The sequence below is a fragment of the Somniosus microcephalus genome, chromosome 30, assembly GCF_052327205.1.
Source record: "Somniosus microcephalus isolate GS21.2 chromosome 30, FLI_Smic_1.0, whole genome shotgun sequence".
Taxonomy (NCBI): domain Eukaryota; kingdom Metazoa; phylum Chordata; class Chondrichthyes; order Squaliformes; family Somniosidae; genus Somniosus; species Somniosus microcephalus.
In genome coordinates, this window is record NC_141016.1 from 19532182 (window position 1) to 19555965 (window position 23784).

Below are 23784 nucleotides of genomic sequence, written 5' to 3' on the forward strand. Positions count from 1 at the left end.
TAACGTCTCATCCGAAAGATGGCACCTCCGGCAGTGCAGCACTCGCTCAGCACTGCACTGGAGAGTGTCAGCCTAGATTTTGTGCTCAAGTCCCTGGAGTGGGACTTGCGCCCATAACTTTCTGACTCAGAGGTGAGTGTGCTGCCCACTGAGCCACAGCTGACACTATAACAATAAGAGGACAGCCAGAGAAGAGGTGAGAACCCTAAAGGATGCTAATGGGGCCAAAACTGAGAATAATACCAAGATAATTAATACACAAAATAATAAATTTCTTCAGGTATTCACAAGGAAAGATATAAGCAACATAGCTTCCTTATTCGTGATAATACAATGGAATTAATGACTTTAACATAAATTAAATGTTAGTGCTCAGCGAGCCAAAAGGGCTCAAAACAACTAAATCCCCAGCAATGGATGGCATTTATTCCCGAGCACCGAGAGGCAAGCGATGAGATTTGTGAGGTAATGATGTCAATGAACACTGGGAATGTACCTATAGTTTGGAAAAATGTTAGCATGGTGGCCCTTCACAGAAAATTTAGGAAAGGTCGGATTCAAACCACAAAAGAACACTGCCACGATGGTAGACTATGGCGAGGAACAGAACAGTGAAATGTTGAAGGCAGCAAAGTTAAGGGGAGATTTGATATAGGTGTTCAAAATCATGAAGGGGACGCAGAGTTAAGGTCATTGGCAAAAAGAACCAGAGATGACATGAGGAAAAAAAATGATGCAGCGAGATGTTGTGATCTGGAATGCGCTGCCTGAAAGGGCGGTGGAAGCAGATTCAATAGGTACTTTCAAAAGGGGAATTGGATAAATACTTGAAGGGAAAAAATTTGGTGGGCTATGGGGAAAGAGCAGGGGAAGTGGGACTAATTTCAAAGATCCGGTACAGGCAGGACGGTTTCTGTGCTGTATCATTCTATGATTCTATAAAGGAGAGACAATGAGCCAAGGCTGTGGTTGGGTGCATTGTTAAAGAAGCCAAAGGGATTGGAACAGGAATTGATGAGATTGCTGGCTGTGCAATTGGGTGACTATGATTCATTTAGTACATTTAAGAGAAGTGCAAGTTAGAGATGGGTAGTTTGAGAAGCTAAAGAGGGCACGTGTGGGCATTTTCTTCCTTTTCTCTTCAGTAAATTTCTCTGCACCACACACCATCTCTGGCAATGGGGGTGCGGGCCACAAGGCTGCATTTTTATTAAAGCACAGGTTCAGCAAGGTAAATACACCAATACTTTGCCAAAGCCACTGTGTAAACAGGCATTGGGAGGTATCGGGAATATCAACATTGAAACACATATATTAAATTAATTGCTGTCTCTTTTTGTGTTGTTTCATCGGCAGCTCTACGTCACTCTTGCTCCTTAGTATTTTTCATCACAGAAATCACAGAAACCCCACAGTGCAGATAGAGGCCATTTCGGCCCATCGAGCCTGCACCGACACATATCCCACCCGATCCCCATCACCAACACATATCCCACCCTATCCCCGTAACCCCATGTATTTAACCCCCCTAACACTAAGGGTCAATTTATCATAGCCAATCAATCTAACCCGCACATCTTTGGACTGTGGGAGGAAACCGGAGCACCCGGAGGAAACCCACGCGAACACGGGGAGAATGTGCAAACTCCACACAGACAGTCGCCCGAGGCCGGATTCGAACCCGGGTCCCTGGCGCTGTGAGGCAACAGTGCTAACCACTATGCCACCAGAATTCAAATTTTACTTTTTATTTCAATTATTTTTTTAAAAATGTTTTTTGCACTTAACAGAATGGGAATGGAAACTTTTCCATTTTTGGCATCCCAGTGTCTGCATCATGCACAGCCATGTCAGCACAACCCCAGGAAAGCATCTCATTTCATTTTTCTTCCCCCACATCAGCTCTCTTTGTCGGACTCTCGGTTACCTTGCTGTCTTTAATTTTGGGTGCCACATTCATGTTGATATAATTGCTGCGGCATCACTAAAAGTTTTATGTTGGTGCAGTACCATACTTAACTATGCTGACAGGAGTAAGAATCATCCAATATTTGCAGTGTGCAGCTCCAATCTAATATCCAGAGTTGACACAAAGGACAGGACTGATGTTGTCATTACAGCATTGCTGCCATTTCACGTAACTGCTGCCGTAAGTCAAACTCCCACACTCAACAGACAATGCATAGGTAGGTAATTAGGGCTATTGCAAATCAAGTAATGATGCCTGTACACAACTGATCATCTGGTTTGCTCAGAATCACAAAACACTACAGGCTGGATTTTGTCAATGGGGGTGCTTTGGGGGCGGGACTGCTGGTTGTCAGGTTTCAGTCCGGCCCCCAACGATGTCCGGCCAACCCGCACTATTTTCCCTTGATTGACTTTGTTAAGCCTGCCCTGCGGGCTTAGCAGGCCAATTAAGGGAAAGCCGGTGACAGGGGACGTCAGTGTATGATGTTTCATCTGTCAAAATTGACAGATGAATTGTCAGCGTTTGACAGCTTAGAGAAGCTGTCAAACACTGACGATCTCTGATCTATGGTGAGCCCTTGCACTGAAGGCTCACCAACACCTATTTCCTCAGCAGAAGTCAGATGGCTGCTGCGTCTGAGAATGCAGCAGCCATTCTGTCATCTCTGCCGTTGAGATGAGGAACCTTCGGATCCCCAAGGGTTGAAACCTGCAGGAAGAAGCAAAGGTAAGGAAACTTTTTCTAAAACTTTACACTCACCTCTCATACTTACCTCTCTACACTTGCACCCATCGCTCACCTCCACAGCGGACTTTTCGATCCCTGTCACCCCCGCAGACCCACTGCTCGCCTCGCTGACCCTGGCGGGGTTTCCTGACATCGGGAAGCCCGCACTTGCAGGGGTAAAATGGGGATAAGCCTCAAAACTGCCTGTTAACAGCCAGTTAATTGGCTGTAATCCCTTTCCTGCCTCCCGGGAAGATGGCACGGAGGCGTGTTGGGAGCGGGTTCGGTACCCGCTCCCAGTTTCTGCCATTTTCCCGGCAGTCCCGCCTCCATACCCACCTCCCCAGGGCTGGGAAACCCCCCCCCCCCACCAGAGCACATGCAAATGCACATACTGCAGCATCCTGCATCTGTATACGGATGCACATTCATGATGGTGGTATTTGTGAGCCTTCACAATTTGGAAAGAAAAAATGAATGTTTGGAAAGTATAACAAGGCAGGCATTAGCACCTGGGGCATTGGGACTTGTGCCTCAGGGCAAGTATAATCGTTGCTCGAGTGTGATTGGCAGGTGAGAGCCAATTAGTGATGAATCGAGCCTTGCCCTTACGGCAGTTAATGTAATCCCAACCTCTCCAGTGCATTCCTGTTGGAACAGGCATGGCATGTTCATTGTCGTGGTGAATACGAGGAAATCGTTTTCATTGGCTGAAACTTCTTAGGCTGAAACTGGGTTTATCTGTCGTAGAATCATAGAAATTTACGGCACAGAAGGAGGCCATTCAGCCCATCGTGTCTGTGCCGGCCGAAAAAGAGCTATCCAGCCTAATCCCACTTTCCAGCTCTTGGTCCGTAGCCTTAAAAGTTATGGCACTTCAAGTGCAAATCCAAATACTTTTTAAATGCGATGAGGGTTTCTGCCTCTACCACCCTTTCAGGCAGTGAGTTCCAGACCCCCACCACCCTCTGGATGAAAAGAATTCTCCTCAACTCCCCTCTAATCCTTCTACCAATTACTTTAAATCTATGCCCCCTGGTTATTGACCTCTCTGCTCAGGGAAATAGGTCCTTCCTATCCACTCTATCGAGGCCCCTCATAATTTTGTACACCGCAGTTAAGTCTCCCCTCAGCCTCCTCTGTTCCAAAGAGAACAACCCCAGCCTATCCAATCTTTCCTCATAGCTAAAATCCTCCAGTCCTGGGATCATCCTTGTAAATCTCCTCTGTACCCTCTCTACTGCAATCACATCTTTCCTGTAATTTGGTGACCAGAACTGTACCCAGTACTCTAGTGTTGTATACAGTTCAAGCATAACTTCCCATCTCTTATATTCTATGCCTCGGCTAATAAAGGAAAGTATCCCGTATGCCTCTTAACCACCTTATCCAATAAACATTTATTGTATACTGTCAAACAACACTGACCAGTGGTCTGCAGTTTGGCCATTTGGCATTTACTTAGCCAAGCTCAGTAAATGTCACTTTATTATTGGGTACTGCGGGTAAAATAGGAAACTATCAACTAATTTATTTGAAACTTATCTATTACAGCCAGGTGTAAAGATTTGAAGACTGCTTTCGTCTGAGATTTTTGCATAATTAAGAGTGAGACGAATGAATTCTTTGTTTCTTGGTAAGGTCTATTAAACTGAGTCTGTCTTTCTGTCACTGCATCCACAATGACATCAAACGAATTGTAGAAGAACTGGTTTGAAACTTGCCTTGGGCAATGCAATTAAAAGTCAGATATACAATGTGCTGACTTTCCCAGCAGATATTTAAAATAAAGAGCAGCGGCGTTTTTATAGAACACTGATAGCTACAGAGTGGCTTGGGGGTGGGGGGGCAATGTAGATGATCAAAAGCAGTTTCTCAGCAGATGAAATTTTACTATTAGCTGGGCGCTCTTGAGGAAGTGAGAGGGGCAAGGGGCAGTTTCCCAGTCACACTTTTCATAAGAGCCCTTCTCGCACATTTCATTGTGGACATTGAAATAAAGGTGTACATGGTTAGAAAGACAATCCTTCCATCTCCAGGGCCTCAGGTAAACCAAACCCAGCCTGAGGGATTGAAAAGCTCCTTTACTGCCTGCTGTCTGGGTCCTTGTTAATCCGGTTCCCGGCGGGCACAATTTAAACCAGCCCATCATTTGACACAAATTACGAGCCTTTGAGAGGATCAAATGAGGGAAAAAAATATTCATGCAAATGGGCTCCCATCTGCAATTAGGGTGAAGGCACATTAATTGGGTAGAGTAGATTGGACCACCCTGCTTCAGAACAGTGCTGTATTTGGCTGCAATGTGATGCTGAAGTTATGGGATATGAATTCCTCTGTGGCTATATGTAGCAAAATCCTGAGTATTTTCTTCTTGAATGTACTGACAGTGTTGCTACACATTACGATCAGAGCAGTTCCTCCCCATGGGTGTAACAATTAAGAAAATGTTCCAGACTGCATAGGCACTTGAGGGAAATAAACTTGCAGGGCTACGGGGATAGAGCGGGGGATTGAGACTGACTGGATTGCACTACAGAGAGCCGGCACGGACTCAATGGGCCGAATGGCCTCCTTCTGTGCCGTTATGACCATGACTCTCTGGGCTGGATTTTACTCCCTGAGACGAGTTGGGGGCGGGACTGCTGCCTTCCGGGTTCTAGTCGTGCCCCCAGTGACATCCGACGCACAGACGCTATTTTCCCTTGATTGGCCTTGTTAAGCCCACCCTGCGGACCTGCCAGCCAATTAAGGGAAAGCCGGTGTCAGATGACATCAGTTGATGACGCTTCAACTGCCGGTTTTCTTAAAGGCAAATGAACCATAAATTTTTGACAGATGATTTGTCAGTGTTTGACAGCATTGAGGTGCTGTCAAACACTGACAATCACTGTACACAGGTGAGCCCTTGCACCCAGGCTCTCCAATGACTCTCTCCTTAGGATGAAACAGATGGCAGCTGCAGGTGAGGATACAGAAGCGATCTGTCACTTCTCCCATTGAGGTGAGGCCACACAAACACTTCAAAGCTTGTCACCTGCAGAAAGATCTAAATTAATTAAAAATGACTTTCCCAACATTTTCTTTCCTGATACGCACCAGTATCCCATTGCATCCTTCACACCACTCCTGCAGCTGTCATCTGTACACAAACATAACAACAGATCCACAGCACGCCTCACTTACCCTGGCGGGGTTCCCCGATGTTGGGAAGCCCGCAGCAGAAGTCTAAAAATTGGAAAAAGCCTCTTAACTGTCTGTTAACTACCTGTAACAGGTAGTTAAGTGGCTATAATTCTCTTCCCACCGCTAGGAGTTGGGTCCCTGCGCAAATCAGGGACCCGACTCCTGGGAAGATTGGTTGGAGGCAGGTTGTAAGTGGGTTCGGGACCCGCTTCCATTCTTTTTAACTTTCCCAGCAGTCCTGCCTCCAAGCCCGCCTCCTCAGGGCTGGTAAAATACAGCCCTATGACACTATGACTCCCAATATGGGTATCCCTTAGCGTCCCAAGAATTCACCAAAATCCCTCAAATACCTTTGCAACTCTTACTATATTAGCCTGCAGTCAGCGTTATGCATTGGAAGAAACATGAAATGGCAATTGCGCGCTTAACTGGAAAATAACTCAACCACAAATAGAAAAAGATAATTAAGGATGTTGATTGCAGCTAAGTTATTTCCCTATTAAAGAGTCAGCTAGGGGCATGTGACTGGAGAACTGTCATTAAAACCATCGTATAAACTCTCAAGATTGGAATGCTGCATTCACCTCAACCACCTACTATTGCTTTTCATACACTATTTTATCTTTTCTGTTGTTGCTCAGGGAGAGAAATACTGGGAAAGCTGAAAAAAACTGGTCAATTTGAACCTGCTCTGTGTTGTTATCCATCGCAACATAAATCGCTGCTTCCACTGGTTGGTTGCCAGCAGCGGCCAATGAGATTACTAGAAAGTGCCATTTACAGTGGGGAACAATGTGGAACATAGGAACAGTAGGCCATTTAGCCCTTGGAGCCTGTTCGGCCATTCAATTAGATCACAGAAACATAGAAGATAGGAGCAGGAGGAGGCCATTCGGCCTTTCGAGCCTGTTCCGCCATTCAATGCGATCATGGCTGATCATCCAAATTCAGTACCCTGTCCCTGCTTTCTCCCCATATCCCTTGATCCCTTTAACCTTAAGAAATATATATAACTCCTTCTTGAATATATTTAATGAATTGGCCTGAATTGCCTTCTGTGGTAGAGAATTCCACAGGTTCACCACTCTCTGGGTGAATAAATTCCTCCTCATCTCAGTCCTAAATGCCTTACCCCTTATCCTTAGACGGTGACCCCCTGGTTCTGGACTCCCCCGCCATCGGGATCATCCTTCCTGCATCTAGTCTGTCTAGTCCTGTTAGAATTTTCTAAGTTTCAATGAGAGCCCCTCTCATTCTTCTAAACTCCAGCGAGTATAAGCCCAATCAACCCAATCTCTCCTCATACGTGCACATAGGGGTGCAAGAAGCTTAGCACAGACCTGAAAACGTAACGTTTCAGATTTTTTGTGTCGTTTTCAGTTTGTGTTAGTGATCTTTTATGTCAATAATACACAATGATGACTATCACAAAGCAGTAATAATAATGTTGATATACCAGCTGCAAATTTACCGTCAAACTATTTGCAATAGGGCTAAATTCTATGGGCAGTATGAATTCTAATCTCCTCGGACTTCTGGCTGCCGCCACCGTAACCTCGCGGGAAGTGCGGTTGAGATGGGGTTTACGCTACACTTCCGGCAAAGTTACAGCAGGAGAAGATTCGAGGAAATCCAGGGCCTTAAGTATTGGGCCTTAAGTATTAGGAGAACCAATGTCTGGCAGGCTGTAGCAAGTTAGTTGTTCAACAAATTGGTGAGGTGATCGAAACTGAATTGTTAAAGGGTGAGCCTCAATGGTTAGTGACGCTGCGGAACGCTGATGTTGAATTACAACCTTACAATTACCATCCCCTATTTGTCACTGTGCACGCATTTTATACTGAACCTGTTATTTTCTGGCCTTTCTCGGTGGGTACACTAAGCTTAGTTGGACTACCTCACCAGAGTGGTGGTGTGAAAGGGTAAGAAGGCTGATGGAGGGCTATCTAGCTGTTAAAAGTGACATTAATGATCAGCAAGAGTGACAAACCATTAAAACATAAACATATGCCTCAGAGACATGGACCATGTACAGCAGACACCTCAAAGCACTGGAGAGGTACCACCAATGCTGCCTCCGCAAGATCCTGCAAATCCATTGGCAGGATAGGCGCACCGTCAGTGTTCTTGCTCAGGCCAACATCCCCAGCATCGAAGCTTTGAGCACGCTCGATCAGCTCCGATGGACGGGTCACATTGTCCGTATGTCCGATACGAGACTCCCAAAACAAGCGCTCTACTCGGAGCTCCGGCACGGCAAGAGAGCCCCAGGTGGGCAGAGGAAACGCTTCAAGGACACCCTCAAAGCTTCCTTGAAGAAGTGTAACATCCCCACCGACACCTGGGAATCCCTGGCCCAAGACCGCACAAAGTGGAGGAGAAGCATCCGGGAAGGCGCCGAACACCTCGAGTCTCTTCGCCGGGAGCAAGCGGAAGCCAAGTGCAGGCAGCGCAAGGAGCGCACGTCAACCCAAGCACCCCACCCACCCGCCCCTTCAACCACCGTCTGCCCCACCTGTGACAGAGACTGTAGGTCCCGCATTGGACTCATCAGTCACCTGAGAACTCATTTTTAATGTGGAAGCAAGTCATCCTCGGTTCCGAGGGACTGCCTAAGAAGAAGAAAACATAAACAGCTTGGTTTATTTTTTTTTAAAGAATGACATATGTCAAAATGGAGGACATTTTTAAACCAGAATGAGTGATTTCGGGCAGGTTGCTGATGAAGTGGGACTTAAGGCATTTGACATTGGCTGACAGGGATGATAAACTGCAAGGTTTCTTTTTAGAAGTGAATTTCTGGTAAATACATTATTTTGCATCTTGGGCATTATTCTTCGTTCAATTCAGGAGTCGCAGAAGACAAAAACAAATCGGTACTAGAGAGATGTCATTAAATATTGCTGCAAGGGACTTATTATAAAGGCAAAAAGCCACATTTTTCTTGTGAGAAAATGTTAAGCCTTTGTATCTGTTGATTTGTCATTTCTGACTGATCAACCCGATGTGTTCAAAATGAGCAGTGCTGTTTCGAGATGTATCTGTTCTGTATTTTATACAAAATCGCTATTTTTCACATACTTGAGTCATATTATGGGCTGGATTTTACCAGCCCTGAGGAGGCGGGTCTGGAGGTGGGACTGCTGGGAAAATCAAAAAGAATGGGAGCGGGTCCCGAACCCGCTCCCAACCCGACTCCAACCAATCTTCCTGGCAGTTGGATCCCCGATTTGCGCAGGGACCCGACTCCTAGTGGCGGGAAGAGGATTATAGCCACTTAATTAAGAGGCTTTTTCCGATTTTGAGACTTCTGCTGTGGGCTTCCCAAAATCAGGGAACCCCGCCAGGGTAAGTGAGGCTTGCTGTGGGTCTGTTGTAATGTTTGTGTATATGTCCCTTTAAGAAAACCGGCAGATGAAGCGTCATCAACTGACGTCATCTGACACTGGCTTTCCCTTAACTGGCCAGCAAGCCCGCAGGGCGGGGCTTAACAAGGCCAATCAGGGGAAAATAGCGATTGTGCATCGGATGTCGCTGTGGGCGGGACTAGAACCTGGAAGGCAGCAGTAATAACGGCACAGGAGGAGGCCATTCAGCCCATCGAGTCCGTGCCGGCTCTCTGTAGAGCAATCCAGTCAGTCCCATTCCCCCGCTCTATCCCCGTGGCCCTGCAAGTTTATTTCCCTCAAGTGCCTATCCAGTCTCCCCTTGAAAACATTGATTGTCTCCGCTTCCACTACTTCCGTCGGCAGCGAGTTCCAGGTCCTCACCACTCGCTGCTTAAAAAAGTTATTCCTCACATCCCCCCTGTATCTCTTGCCCAAAACCTTAAATCTGTGTCCCCTAGTCCTTGTACCATCAACTAGTGGGAACAGCCTTTCCCCGCCTAGCCGATCCAAACCCGTCATAATCTTGTACACCTCTATCAAATCACCCCTCAACCGCCTTTGCTCTAATGAAAACAAATCCAGTTTCTCCAACCTGTCCTTGTAGCTAAGATCCCCCATCCCCAGAACCATTCTGGTAAATCTCCTCTGCACCCTCTCAAGGGCCTTCACATCCTTCCTAAAGTGTGGTGACCAGAACTGGATGCAATACTCCAATTGTGGCCTAACCAGCGCTTTATAAAGGTTCAGCATAACTTCTCTACTTTTTGCACTCAATACCTCTATTTATGAAGCCCAAGATCCCATATGCTTTGCTACCCACTCTCTCAATATGTCTTTTTTTCTTTTTTCTACCAGTGTGTGAAGAGAAATCCAAGAAGCTGTTTTTTAAATAGAAAAGCTGTGCGGAGACAGAAAGGTTTTGTATGCCATCAAAATGGTTATTTTTGTTGCGACATTGGCACCTTCAAATCCAAGGTGATTTTCACTGTACGATTTCACAGCAACTGACCCCAATACTCTGCTGGCCGCCATCCACCCTCGGCGTTACGTGATATGCAATTTACACAAACAATTCCATACCCCTTTTTGTTGCATGCATGTGATTTTGCTCCCGTGAATTTAAAATATCAATACGGCGATTGCTCAGTTAAATTGCTGCAGGCATTATTTCCTTTTTGCTGAGCAAGTTTATGAGGGCTCCTCGGGGGCGGTTTTCTCAATGGGAAGCTTTTGGAGGCGGGACTCCCACTTGTCGGGTTTCAGTCCCGCCTCCATCAGCTTCTGGCCAATCAGCGGAATTTTCCCCTGATTGACCTTGTTAAGCCCACCCAGCGGGCTCAGCAGGCCAATTAGGACGAAGCTGGTGGCACAGCATGTCAACATATGATGTGTCATCTGTCAAGAATTTTTGAAAGAAGAAATGTCATCGTTTGACAGCTCTGTGAAGCTGTCAGACATTCTGTGTAGTTTGATGAGGTCTTGCATACAAGACCTCATCAACCTTCTTTCTTTTACAGAAATTAGATGTTTGTTGCATATGAGAATACAACGGCCATCTCTCATCTGCAACACGGAGGTGCGAGACTCTCCGCATACACACCGACTGAAACCTGCAGGGAGAAACAAAGGTAAGTATACTTTTAAAAACACTTCGGACTTACCTCAGATACTCACCTCTCCACTCTTGCACCCATCACTTACCTTCACACCACACTTTGCACCCCCCTTGACCCCCGCAGACCTACTACTCGCCTCGGTGATCCTGGCGGGCTTTGGAGCCTTCGGGAAGCCCGCACTTGTGAGGGCAAAAACGGGATAATCCTATTTTCTGCCTGTTAACTACCTGTTAACAGGCAGTTAATAGGCTTTAATCCCTTCCCGCCTCTAAAGAGACGAGACCTGGTGCGGGACGGCTACTCGCCTCCTGGGAAGATGGCATGGAGGCGGGTTGGAGGTGGGTTTGCCACCCGCCACCCCAAATTCTGCCATTTTCCCGGCAGTCCCGCCTCCATTCCCAGCCTCCCCAGGGCTGAGAAAATCGCACCCAAGGTGTTTGATAACAGGAAAATTACATGCAGCTATGCAGACTTAAATACATCCTATATTCTGTGGTTAAAAAAACATCAAGATTTTTTATTTCAGCAGTTCTTTCATTCTGAATCTTAAGATTCGGCCAGCTGTGGGACTCTGTTATGTAATGCTTTTGTGGTACATACATCAAGGTTCAATTACAATCGACATCGAGACTGAAAGGGAAATCGTGTTTGACAAATTTGTTAGAGTTCTTTGAGGATGTAACAAACAGGGTGGATAAAGGGGAACCAGTAGATGTAGTGTATTTGGATTTCCAGAAGACATTCGTTAAGGTGCCACATAAAAGGTTACTGCACAAGATAAAAGTGCACAAGGTTGGGGGTAATATATTGGCATGGATAGGGGATTGGCTAACTAACAGAAAACAGAGAGTCGGGATAAATGGGTCATTTTTCCGGTTGGCAATCAGTAACCAGTGGGGTGCCACAGGGATCAGTGCTGGGGCCTCAACTATTTACAATCTATATTAATGACTTGGATGAAGGGGCTGAGTGTACTGTAGCCAAATTTGCTGATGATACAAAGATAGGTGGGAAAGCAAGTTGTGAGGAGGACACTTGGGGCGTGATTTTGCCAGCCCTGGGGAGGCGGGTTTGGAGCTGGGACTGCTGGGAAAATGGTAGAATTTGGGGATGGATGCCCAACCCGTCCCCAACCCGCCTCCATGTCATCTTGCCAGGAGGCGGGTAGCCGTCCCGCGCCGGGTCCCGTCTCCTTGGAGCGGGAGGGATTACAGCCACTTAACTGCCTGTTAATAGGTAGTTAACAGGCAGAAAATAGGATTATCACCATTTTGTCCTCAGAAGTGCAGGCTTCCCGAAGGCTCCGAAACCCGCCAGGGTCACCGAGGCGAGTAGTGGGTCTGGGGGGGTCGGAGGGGTCCAAAAGTGTGCTGTGGAGGTGAGTGATGGGTGCAAGTGTGGAGAGGTGAGTATCTGAGGTAAGTGCAAAGTGTTAGAAAAAGTGTACTTACCTGTTTCTTCCTGCAGGCTTCAAGAGTTGGGTATGTGGAGAGTCTCGCACCTCCGCGGCAGAGATGACAGATGGCCGCTGCATTCTCCAATGCAACAACCATCTCATTTCTGCAAAAGAAAGAGGTTTGATGAGGTCTTGAATTCAGGACCTCATCAAACTACAGAGAATGTCAGTGTTTGACAGCTTCACAGAGCTGTCAAACGATGACAATTCATCTGTCAAAAATTTTTGACAGATGAAACGTCGTATGTTGACGTGCTCTGTAACCGGCTTTCCCTTAATTGGACTGCTAAGCCCACTGGGCGGGCTTAATGAGGTCAATCAAGGGAAAATAGCGTGGGTTGGCCAGAAGTTGATGGAGGCGGGACTGAAACCCGACAAGTGGGAGTCCCGCCTCCAAAAGCTCCCCATTGACAAAATCCAGCCCTTTGTGTTTGATAACAGGAAAATTACATGCGGCTCTGTAGACTTAAATACATCCTATATTCTGTGGTTAAAAAAAAAAATCAAGATTTTTCATTTCTGCTGTTCTTTTATTCTGAATCTTAAGATTAGGCCAGCTATGGGACTCTGTTATGTAATGCTTTTGTGGTACATACATCATGGTTCAATTACAATCGACAGTGAAACTGAAAGGAGATCAGAGATTGAAGATGGGCTTAATTAGCCAATTTAGAGACTTAATGGCCTCAATATTTACTCAGGCCTGTGAAGGGAGCGGGGGGAAGGATTTCTGGACGGGTAATATTTACTCAGACCTGTGAAGGGAGCAGGGGGGAAAGATTTCCGGACGGGCAATATTTACTCAGGCTTATTAATTTTTTTTCAGCAGATTTCCCGCCCGACAGCCAGCCAAATTGACAAGCTGACTGCCTGTCGGGCAGGAAAACAGCCGGTGAGCAGATGCCAGGTAATTTGGGGATCGTTGGGGGGGGGGGTGAGGAAAGTGTTCAAGATCGTGCAGGGGTAGGGGGAGGCGATTCGGAGATCACAGGAGAGTGAATTGAAGGTTGGGGTTAGAGGGAGTAGGAGATGGCAGGAGGGAGTCAGAAATGGGGTGAGTCGAGATCACAGGGGAGCGAGTCGAAGATCAAGGGGGGGAGGAGTCAGAGATCGTGGGGGTAGTCGGAGATGAGGGGTGGGGGAGTAGGAGGTTGCAGGAGGGAGTCGGAGATGAGGGGTGGGGCAGTAGGAGATTGCGGGCAGGGGTGTAGTCGGAGATCATGGTGGAGAGTTGGAGATCGGTGGTGGTGGTGGTGGGGAGGGGTCGGAGATCGTGGGGGGAGTCGGAGATGAGGGGTGGAGCAGTAGGAGATTGCGGGGAGGGGTGCAGTCGGAGATCGTGGTGGGGAGTTGGAGATCGGTGGTGGTGGGGAGGGGTCGGACAATTGCGGGGTGTGTAAATGAAGTGGGTGGGTTGGAGGTGGGTTAGATTTGAGATTTTAAATAATTTTACCCCCACCCATCCTTAGGGGTTAATATTTCCTCCTTCCCCCCACCAATGATTCAGACATTTCTTGAAAATAACAATTAACCCATGATTTTTAATCATTGCGTTTATGGTTAATATTTGGACAGGAATAGTATTTTTGAATTTTTTTTAGATTTATTCCATTGAATTGAAAATTAAGCTTTAGCTTGTAAAAACTCTGATCTGTGTTCCATATTCTGCCACTTCTGGAGAAAATGAGCAAGTGTAGAACAAAATAATGTTCATTGCAATATTGCTGCAAGCTGTGTCATTGTAATCTTCAGGATCAGGCAACTAAGCAACGTTAGATCACTGAATGGATATAGACTCCACACAGGACAAGGTCTGGTAATGGGAAATCAGTTTTAGAAAATAACTGAAAGCAGAACATTTTACTAATCTCTCTTTGCCATAAACAGTTAATTATTGATATATAAGCCATGGGGCATGATTACGGAGTTTGCAGATGATACAAAAGTTGGCCGTGTGGTTGATAGTGAGGAAGGAAGCTGTAGACTGCAGGAAGATATCAATGGACTGGTCAGGTGGGCAGAAAAGCGGCAAATTGAATTCACACTGGAGAAGTGTGAGGTGATGCATTTGGGGAGGGCTTACAAGGCAAGGGAATACACAATAAATGGTAGAATACTGAGAAGTGTAGAGGAACACAGGGACCTTGCAGGACATGTGCACAGATCCTTGAAGGTAGCAGGACAGGTAGATAAGGTGGTTCAGAAGGCATATGGGATACTTGCCTTTATTAGCCGAAGCATAGAATATAAGAACAGGGAGGTTATGCTTGAACTGTATCAAACACTAGTTAGGCCACAGTTAGCGTTCTGGTCATCACATTACAGGAAAAATGTGATTGCACTAGAGAGGGTACAGTGGAGGTTTACGGGGGTGTTGCCAGGACTGGAGAATGTTAGCTATGAGGAAAGATTGGATAGGCTGGGATTGTTTTCTTTGGAACAGAGGAGGCTGAGGGGAGACTTAATTGAGGTGTATAAATTTATGAAGGGCTTAGATAGAGTGGATAGGAAGGACCTATTTCCCTAACCAGGGGGCATAGATTTAAAGTAATTGGTAGAAGGATTTAGAGGGGTGTTGAGGAGAACATTTTTCACCCAGAGGGTGGTGGGGGTCTTGAACTCACTGCCTGAAAGGGTGGTAGAGTCAGAAACCCTCATCACATGTAAAAAGTACTTGGATATGCACTTGAAGTGCTGTAACCTACAGGGCTACGGACCAAGAGCTGCAAAGTGGGATTAGGCCGGATAGCTCTTTTTCGGTCGGCACAGATACAGTGGGCTGAATGGCCTCCTTCTGTGCCGTAAATTTCTATGATTCTATGAAGCCAGTTTTACATGCACATAAGACCATACGAAATAGGAGCAAGAGTAGGCCACTTGGCCCTTGATACATGTTGGCCCTTGATATAAAGGTGCCATGTAACCTGGGAGTCAGGTTGGTGATCTGATTCCCAAAAAGGTTAAAGCAAGGGTTTGAAGACTACTTCTCATAAGTAGTCTTGGACTTTGGCTCTGGGTGTGATATAGTTCCAATCCAGTGCAAAACCACACTTTAGAACTGCCAGGTGCTCCATTTGGAATTCTTGGTTTCAACTCTTTTTTTTATGTTATAAGTGACATTCCCACTTGCATTCTCATATCACCAAAAATTAAAGGTAGTGGAGCTCTACACCTGTATCCACACAACAATGCACTGCAGCAACTCGCCAAGGCATCTTCGACAGCACCTCCCAAACCCGCGACCTCTACCAACTAGGACAAGGGCAGCAGGTGCATGGGAACACCACCACCTCCAAGTTCCCCTCCAAGTCACACACCATCCTGACTTGGAAATATATCGGCTGTTCCTTCATCGTCGCTGGGTCGAAATCCTGGAACTCCCTCCCTACCAGCACTGTGGGAGCACCTTCACCACATGGACTGCAGCGGTTCAAGAAGGCGGCTCACCACCACCTTCTCAAGGGCAATTAGGGATGGGCAATAAATGCTGGCCTTGGCAGCCATGCCCACATCCCTTGAACGAATAAAAAACAAGAAATGCACAGATCAGTATCTCTTGAGCTCAAAGCAAGGCGCACTTAGCAGTATAACTTAGTCGTCCAGCTGTGCATTCCCACATACAGCCTTGTTAAATGTAACTATAGCTTGTTTGAGTGTACCTGCTAATGGATTCTTCTGATGAATCCAGATAACTACCACAGTGGGTAGATCTCGCTCCTTCTGTGCTGACACTTCCACACCTCCCCCAGTGCAAACGCACCTGGAGCTAAACCTATCCAAAGGTGTCTATTGCTGTCAAAACATCAGTTTCTGAATTATTTGTACAAATCAGCCAATCAGACCCTTGCAAAGCAGCATCAGGTTTTTTTTCCACTCTCTCCAAAACATCTTGATTTCATACAGCCGTCTCCTGATCTTAGGGAATAAAGTTAATGTATGTATTTAGGAGTTGGATTGCATTTCTCAAGTCAATTACAATTGGAACTCTCACATTGAATACTCTACCTGTGTTTTGAGTCCAACACTGCAAGTACTTTGTGCACAAACTCAAGCATATCACCTGAACTCAGATATTACGACCATAACTCTTTTCAGTTGTTTTAAACTGCACATATTATGGGCTGGATTTTCCAAGCCCCGAGGAGGCGGGACTGCCGGTAAAGTAGCAGAAAGTGGGGGCGGATGGCAAACCCGCCCCCATCCCACCTCCGTGCCCTTTTGCCAGGAGGCGGGAAGATGTGCTGCTTCGGGTCCCGGCTCCTGGAGGCGGGAAAGGCATTAAATACTTTTAACTGCCTGTTAACAGGTAGTTAACAGGCAGAAAAAAGGATTAGTGGCATTATACCTTCACAGCTGAAGGCTTCCCGACCTCGGAGAACCCCGCCGGGTTGGAGGAGACGTGGAGGAGGTCTGCGGCGGTCGGAGACACCTGGAAGTAAGATGTCAAGGTGAGTGATGGGTGCAAGTGTGGAGTGGTAAGTATGTAAAGTGAGTGATAAGTGTAAAAAAATGTTCACTTACCTTGATTTCTTCCTACAGCCTTCATCCTCTCTGGATCGGGAGACCCGACATCCTCCTTGTGGATTTCACAGACTGGCTGTTGGATCCTCCAAACCAACAGCCATGTGAAATCGACAAATTTGAAAGGTTTGATGGGTCCTGAACGCAAGGACTCATCAAACTACACAGAATGTCAGTGTTTGACAGCTTCACAGAGCTGTCACTGACATTTCTTCTTTCAAGAGGCCTTGACAGACAGCACGTCAGACGTTGACGTGCTCTGTCAGTGACTTCCTCCCTAATTGGCCTGCAAAGCCCGCTGGGCGGGCTTAACAAGGTCAATCAGGGGGAAATCCCTCTGGTTGGTCAGACGAGGATGGAGGCGGGACATTGAAACGGCAAGCAGAAGTCCCGCCTCTAGCTCGTCTCCATTGAGAAAATCCAGACCATTGGATTCATTCGTTTTGTACTGAACAAGTGGTAGGGTCTGGAGTTCATTGCTTTCAACGGTTATCTAATCTGTTAGGTGATGTGACCAGTCTTCATGTCACATTGCAGGGTGGATTAAGAATGATCAGGAGCCTCCTCCTAACTTGTCTGGACAATAACGCAGGAAAACATTTGCAAACTATAAATGAACACAGCCTTGATGTATTATAAAGGATGTTTTGTCAAATTAAAGTATATTATACTTTCAATTTTGCATATGCAAGCTATTTTTTTAAACTACTGTTAATCTGAATTGTTGTCTGAATTTGATTCTGAATCAGTACATGTCTCATGTAAGATTACGAATAGAAGCAAACTACCAAGGGTCATTTGAGATGATTAACTGAAGATGGATTCTTGAACTGTCCTCTTCCAGCTGTGGCTCAGTGGGTAGCACCCTCGCCTCTGAGTCAGAAGGTTGTGGGTTCAAGTCCCACTCCAGGGACCTGAGCATGAAAATCTAGGCTAACACTCTAGTGCAGTACTGAGGGAGTGCTGCACTGCCGGAGGTGCCGCCTTTCAGATGAGATGTTAAACCAAGGCTCCGTATGCTCTCTCAGGTGGGCGTAAAAGATCCCCTCCGAAGAAGAGCAGGGGGAGTTTTCCCTGATGTCCTGGCCAATATTTATCCCTCAACAACATCACTACAACAGATTATCAGGTCATTATCACATTGCTGTTTGTGGGAGCTTGCTGTGCACAAATTGGCTGCCGCGTTTCCTACATAATGACACTTCAAAAAGTACTTCATTGGCTGTAAAGCGCTTTGGGACGTCCGGTGGCCATGAAAGGCGCTATATAAATGCAAGTCTTTCTTTCAGACATTCCCATATGTGTACTTCCAGCACTAGCCACTGGATTGAGATTGGGAGCAGGAGCCCAGTGTAATTTGCCCTTCAACCCAGGGAGCGGAGGTCAAGTCTCGTGCACCTCCTGGTTTGAGATCAGCAACCTCGATACAGACTGAGAGTTGAATCTGGGACCTTTGGTCTGACCCGCACGGGTCAGTCACAGGCAGACTTTACCAAATAAGCCATGGGAATTCTATGAAGATGTTTCTAATTGTAAAAGACTTTTTCACTGTACTTTCTATGCTGCAATTAGGGAATCGTGAACAGATGAAGTCTGTTGGCAATTACCTGTGTCGCTTTTTTTTCAGCATAAAATATGCGAGAATGTTATTAACCGAAACCAAACACATGTTTTAAATGACCTGAAGCATAGCTGCATTTTCATTAAGCTGCAATACTTTTCTTTGCCTCTATTAAGCTTCATTAGTCTCAAGAGTAGCAAGAGAAATATTGTCAAGATTTCAAGATTGCTTCATTTTGTTGGATGGCAGCAATATGCTGAGAGTTATGCAAAATTAATTTCGGAATTATATGTACTGGCTTGAGCCGCTTTAGAGGAGTTCAATTCATGTTTCAGTTTGTTATGTTCGGTGCAATTCACTTATGCTTTTCAAAACAAATCGAGCAAAAGGTTTTGCAGATTGTTCAGGTATTTATTATGCAAGTACACTGCGTGTGTGCTTTTAATGCTATTATTATATTGCCAAGATCATCTCCCTTCTTCTCAGTTCAGCAGCTGCACATGGTCCATTTTGACCACAAGTCGCCTGCTGGCACAGTTTGAGCAAAGCGCACTCCAGGTGACATTTCATGGGAGAACTGAAATTACGCTGATTTGAAGCGAATGACAGGGGTCGTCACTGCAGAAGAACACTGTTGAAAGCAAAATACTGCAGATGCTGGAAATCTGAAATAAAAACCAGAAAATGCTGGAAATACTCAGCAGGTCAGGCAGCATCTGTGGAGAGAGAAACAGAGTTCACGTTTCAGGTCGGGCATCTTTCAATTAGGCACTTTACAGCCTTCCGGACTCTACACTGAGTTTAACAATTTCAGATCATAACCACTGCCCCCATTTTTTCGGACGGCAGCTGTTGATGATTCTGCTATTCCCATCGACACCTCTTCTAGACCCATCTTTCGTTTCTTTACTTGTCCCATTACCAACGCCCTCTTTTGCCTCGCGCCATCATCCCATTTTGTCATTTAATCTCTCCTGCCTTCCAACCTATCACAGACCTTTCCTTTTGTTCTTTCCTCCCCTACCCCCCCTTTCCCTGCCTCTGTAATTGCTTAAAACCTGTTACATCTCTAACTTTTTCCAGTTCTGATGAAGGGTCATCGAGCTGAAACGTTAACTCTGTTTCTCTCTCCACAGATGCAACCGGATCTGCTGAGGGTTTCCAGCTTTTTCTGAGGATGATATTGTCGCGTGATTCACAATCGGGTGTAATAATGGAGCCATTTTGTAGTTCTAAAACAAAACTAGAAATGAATTATGAGGCCAGTTTGTTCTGAAAATAACAGGCAATAATTAACTCCCCCCCCACACAAAAAGAACGAGTAGGTTACTTCACAATAACCAGAACTGTGTGTGTATGCACAAAGCTGGAGAGTGAACGTTATCTGAACATTAATTGAACAAGTCTGAAAAAGTTCTCCCATGTGTTAACCTTTGATCAGATGGCGTTTCTGGCAAACACTTACCCTCCAGTCTGCTTGGCCCAAAACACTCACTGTAGATTCTGACTGGTAAAGGCATCAAGGGATATGGCAATAGGGCCGGTGAATGGAGTTGAGGCAGAAGATCAGCCATGATCTCATTGAATGGCGGAGCAGGCTCGAAGGGCCGAATGGCCGACTCCTGCTCCTGTTTCTTATGTTCTTAGATATTGACCAAATTTTGTAATTGCTTCCAAGGTTTGTACATGATGGAATAGCAATTGCGAATTTGGCATATCATCGGATGGACCCCATATTCAGATAAGGCGGCAAAGTGACCTTAACCGTAACACCAATGTGGGTGCAAACTGTGTTTGGTGTATCTTAAAATTATTGGTGTTTGGTGGAAAAGAAGAAATGAAACACTTTAGGACGAGCTACACTTGCCAACATTACATTATTTGCTTGATTGCTCACACTGGGTGCATTAACAGCACTGAAGGGAATATTTGTTTATTTATTCTTAACAAAGAACAACTTTGGAACTTCAGCATAAAAAGGGGAAACCACAATAGATTTTCACATCCAACTGACAGAGGGATAATTCCCTGATCTGCTGAAGAGCCTAAACAATCTCAGCTACTAAACTTTCATCAAACATGTTTTAGTCACTGGGACTTCTTCACGGACACTGAAGGAGAATTTTGATGTTTCCCACTTGGTGGGAAATGGTCGGGTGGGCAGTTAAAATGCCCCGTGTGACTTACCTGCTGATTTTCCACCTGCTTCGGGCCGATCCTGATTTTAACCTGCTCTTCTGAGCAGGCGGCAATAAAGCACCCGCCTGAAGCCGGTGGGGTTCGTCTTTCAATCGGCAGACTAGGGCGTGATGAGGTCATTGTGCCCTGACTGTAATTTCAACTCAGGCCCGAGTGAGGAAGCGGCTGAGGCTTTCCTGCCAGGCTGAAGCCGGTTAGAATAGGATCGGGGTGTCAAGAGGCCCCGAAAGGTTAAGTTTTTTTTACTTTTCATTGTGGAGCCAGGAGGAGCCGAGGCCCTCCGGGCCCTACAAGGAAAGGTTAGGCTTCCCCTCCCCCTGGACTCCTCCACCTCCCCTCCTGGAACCCCTTTCCCCAAACAGACCAGCGTGCCAGCAGATGCCCATGGGCTGCCCGAATTTCCATAGGCCTGCAGTCACTTCCCGCCCATTCCGGAAGTGGACCGGTGCCATATTAATGAGTCCTGGGTGTTAAACTAGCCCAGGCCTAATTTCAACAACAGTAGGTGAATTTCTCACCTCACTAGCCACCCGGCCTGGTGTTAAAATCGGGGCTTTTATCTCCCTTCCCTCTCCTCCAAGAGCCAGGAGCGGGAATAAAAGTCGACATCCTTGTGTCTATATTGCCAACACGTTAGTGAAACCTACAATCTGAACTCATCTTAACCCATATCAGGAAAATGTACTCCAACATGGTCTCCCATCAGTCTGACCACTCTGAAATTTGTGAGCTGTTTTGTTGTTTTGAGTGCAGTTCTAAGGGCCAGTAATATGAAATTGTGCTCCAGATGTGGGAGGGGGGGGGGGGGGCCTTATCCATTGGGAATACATATCTGGAAAACACTGGTTGTCTCTCCATGATTTCTTCTCCGTTACTTCTGATACATTCTGTCAGTGGTAAAGCTCTCTGCCAGAAGCATGTATTTGCAAATCAGCATGGTAGTGTATCGCACGAGTGCATTCAGCTGTTTAAATGTCTACAGTTAGGGCTCGATTTTCTCAATGGAGACGTGCTGGAGGCGGGACTACTGGTTTCCGGGTTTCAGCCCCGCCCCCAGTGACGTCTGACCAACCCACGCTATTTTCCCTTAATTGGCCTTGTTAAGCCCACCCTGCGGGCTTACCGGCCAATTAAGGGAAAGCCGGTGACAGATGATGTCAGCGTATGACGCTTCATCTGTCGAAAATTTTTTGACAGATGAATTGTCAGCGTTTGACAGCTTTGAGAAGCTGTCAAACACTGACAATCTCTGTTCTAAGGTGAGCCCTTGCACACAGGCTCACCAAGACCTCTCTCCTCAGCAGAAAACAGATGGCTGCTGCATCTGAGAATGCAGCAGCCATTCTGTCATCTCTGCCATTGAGATGAGGCACCTCCGGATCCTCAAAGGTTGAAGCCTGCAGAAAGAAGCAAAGATAAGGAAACGTTTTCCAACACTTCACACTCACCGCTCATACTTACCTGTCCGCACTTGCACCCATCACTCACCTCTACAGCTGACATCTCGACCCCTCTCACCCCCGCAGACCCACTGCTCACCTCACTGACCCTGGTGGGGTTTCCCACATCAGCAGGCGTAAAATGGTGAAAAGTCTCTTAACTACCTGTTAACAGGCAGTTAATTGGCTCTAATCCCCTTCCCGCCTCAAGGAGACGGGTCCCTGCACAAGTCAAGGACCCGCTTCCTGGGAAGATGGTTCGGAGGCGGATTGGGAGTGGGTTTGGGACCCGCTTCTAATTTTTCCCATTTTCCCAGCAGTCCCGCCTCCAAACCCACCTCCTCAGGGCTGGTAAAATCCAGCCCTTAGTTTCTGAAAACCACACCGCTTTTGTGGTGAAAAAATGCTAAATTTTGACGTACATTAGGAACCAGACCAACCCCAAAATTATAGCATAAAAACAGGCGTATGCTCACAGAATCATAGAATAGTACAGCACAGAAGGAGTCTGTGCCGGCTCTTTCGAAGAACAATCCAGTTAGTCCCATTCCCCCGCTCTTTCCCCATATCCCTGCAATTTTTCCTTCTTCAAGTCCCTTTTGAAGGGCTACTATTGAATCTGTATCTACCGCCCCATCAGGCAGTGCATTCCAAATCCTCACCACTCGCTGCATAAAAAAGGTTTTTCCTCATTTCGCCTCTGGTTCTTTTGCCAATCACCTTAAATCTGTGCCCCCTTCGTTACCGACCCTCCTGCCACTGGAAACAGATGCTCTTTATTGACTATCGAAACCCTTCATGGTTTTAAACACCTCGATCAAATCTCCTCTTAGTCCTCTCTCTGCTCCAAGGAGAGCTAAAGTTTGCACCAGTTACGAGTTAACTAACCCGGAAGAAGTGGCCTCACAGCTGACACGGAGCACATTAGCTGCAGTGGCAGAGCCTGCCAGAAATGAAAGTTTAAAAAACAATGATTTAAATAGATTGACAATCCACTAAGCCGGATTTAAAAGAACCGAGTCGGAAAATTACTCAAATCTTTCCCCCTGAAAATGCTGAGTCAGCAGGCCTTTTAGTAGGCGTAGCGAAAGACTTAAAACCACTGGAAATTGCAAATAATTCATGCTGTGTTGTATTGATCATGTGAAAAGGCAATCTATCTGAAGGGCAAATACAAGTTAGCCAAAATACGAATGAATGAATAAGTGAATCATATTTTATAATGTCTGTTGCATTGCATTGCTGTGGCCACAAGCCCTTCCCCAGCTGTGGGTGAGCACGCAGGTATTTTACTTCCACTCCTCTGCTAAGATTGGATTTAAATAGCCACTAGAAAGTGGGCAGGGGTGACCTCTGGCAACTTGCCTTTCATTTCGCTTCGATCCCACAGAGAAGTACTTGGATTTGGCTCGATCCTTGAGTGGCATGGCTGAGATGGCGAATCATTGCCCGTGGGAAAGCAGAGGTTAAACTTCCGTCCCACTCTTTATGATACCATTGGCTGGAACTCTGAATTGTGCACTTTCGTTTCTAGATCCTTGGCCAGTTTTTATTTACATTTATTCTTCCATATCCAGCTTCGGGTTATTTCTTCTACCCATGATTTAGGTCCTCGCCAAACCACGTGGCTCCTATCTCTTTCGCCAACTGAACTTTGTTTGAGTTGAAGGCACATGCCATCGTACCGTGCTATCGGCTCAATTGCTATTGGGGTTTTGA

At 46.2% G+C, this 23784-nt stretch overlaps 1 protein-coding gene across 1 annotated transcript in view; it reads right to left on the minus strand.

Moving 5' to 3' along the window:
• Nucleotides 1-23784, minus strand: part of LOC147097987 (zinc finger matrin-type protein 4-like) — a 319696-nt gene that overhangs the window by 149212 nt on the left and 146700 nt on the right. The window lies entirely within an intron of this gene.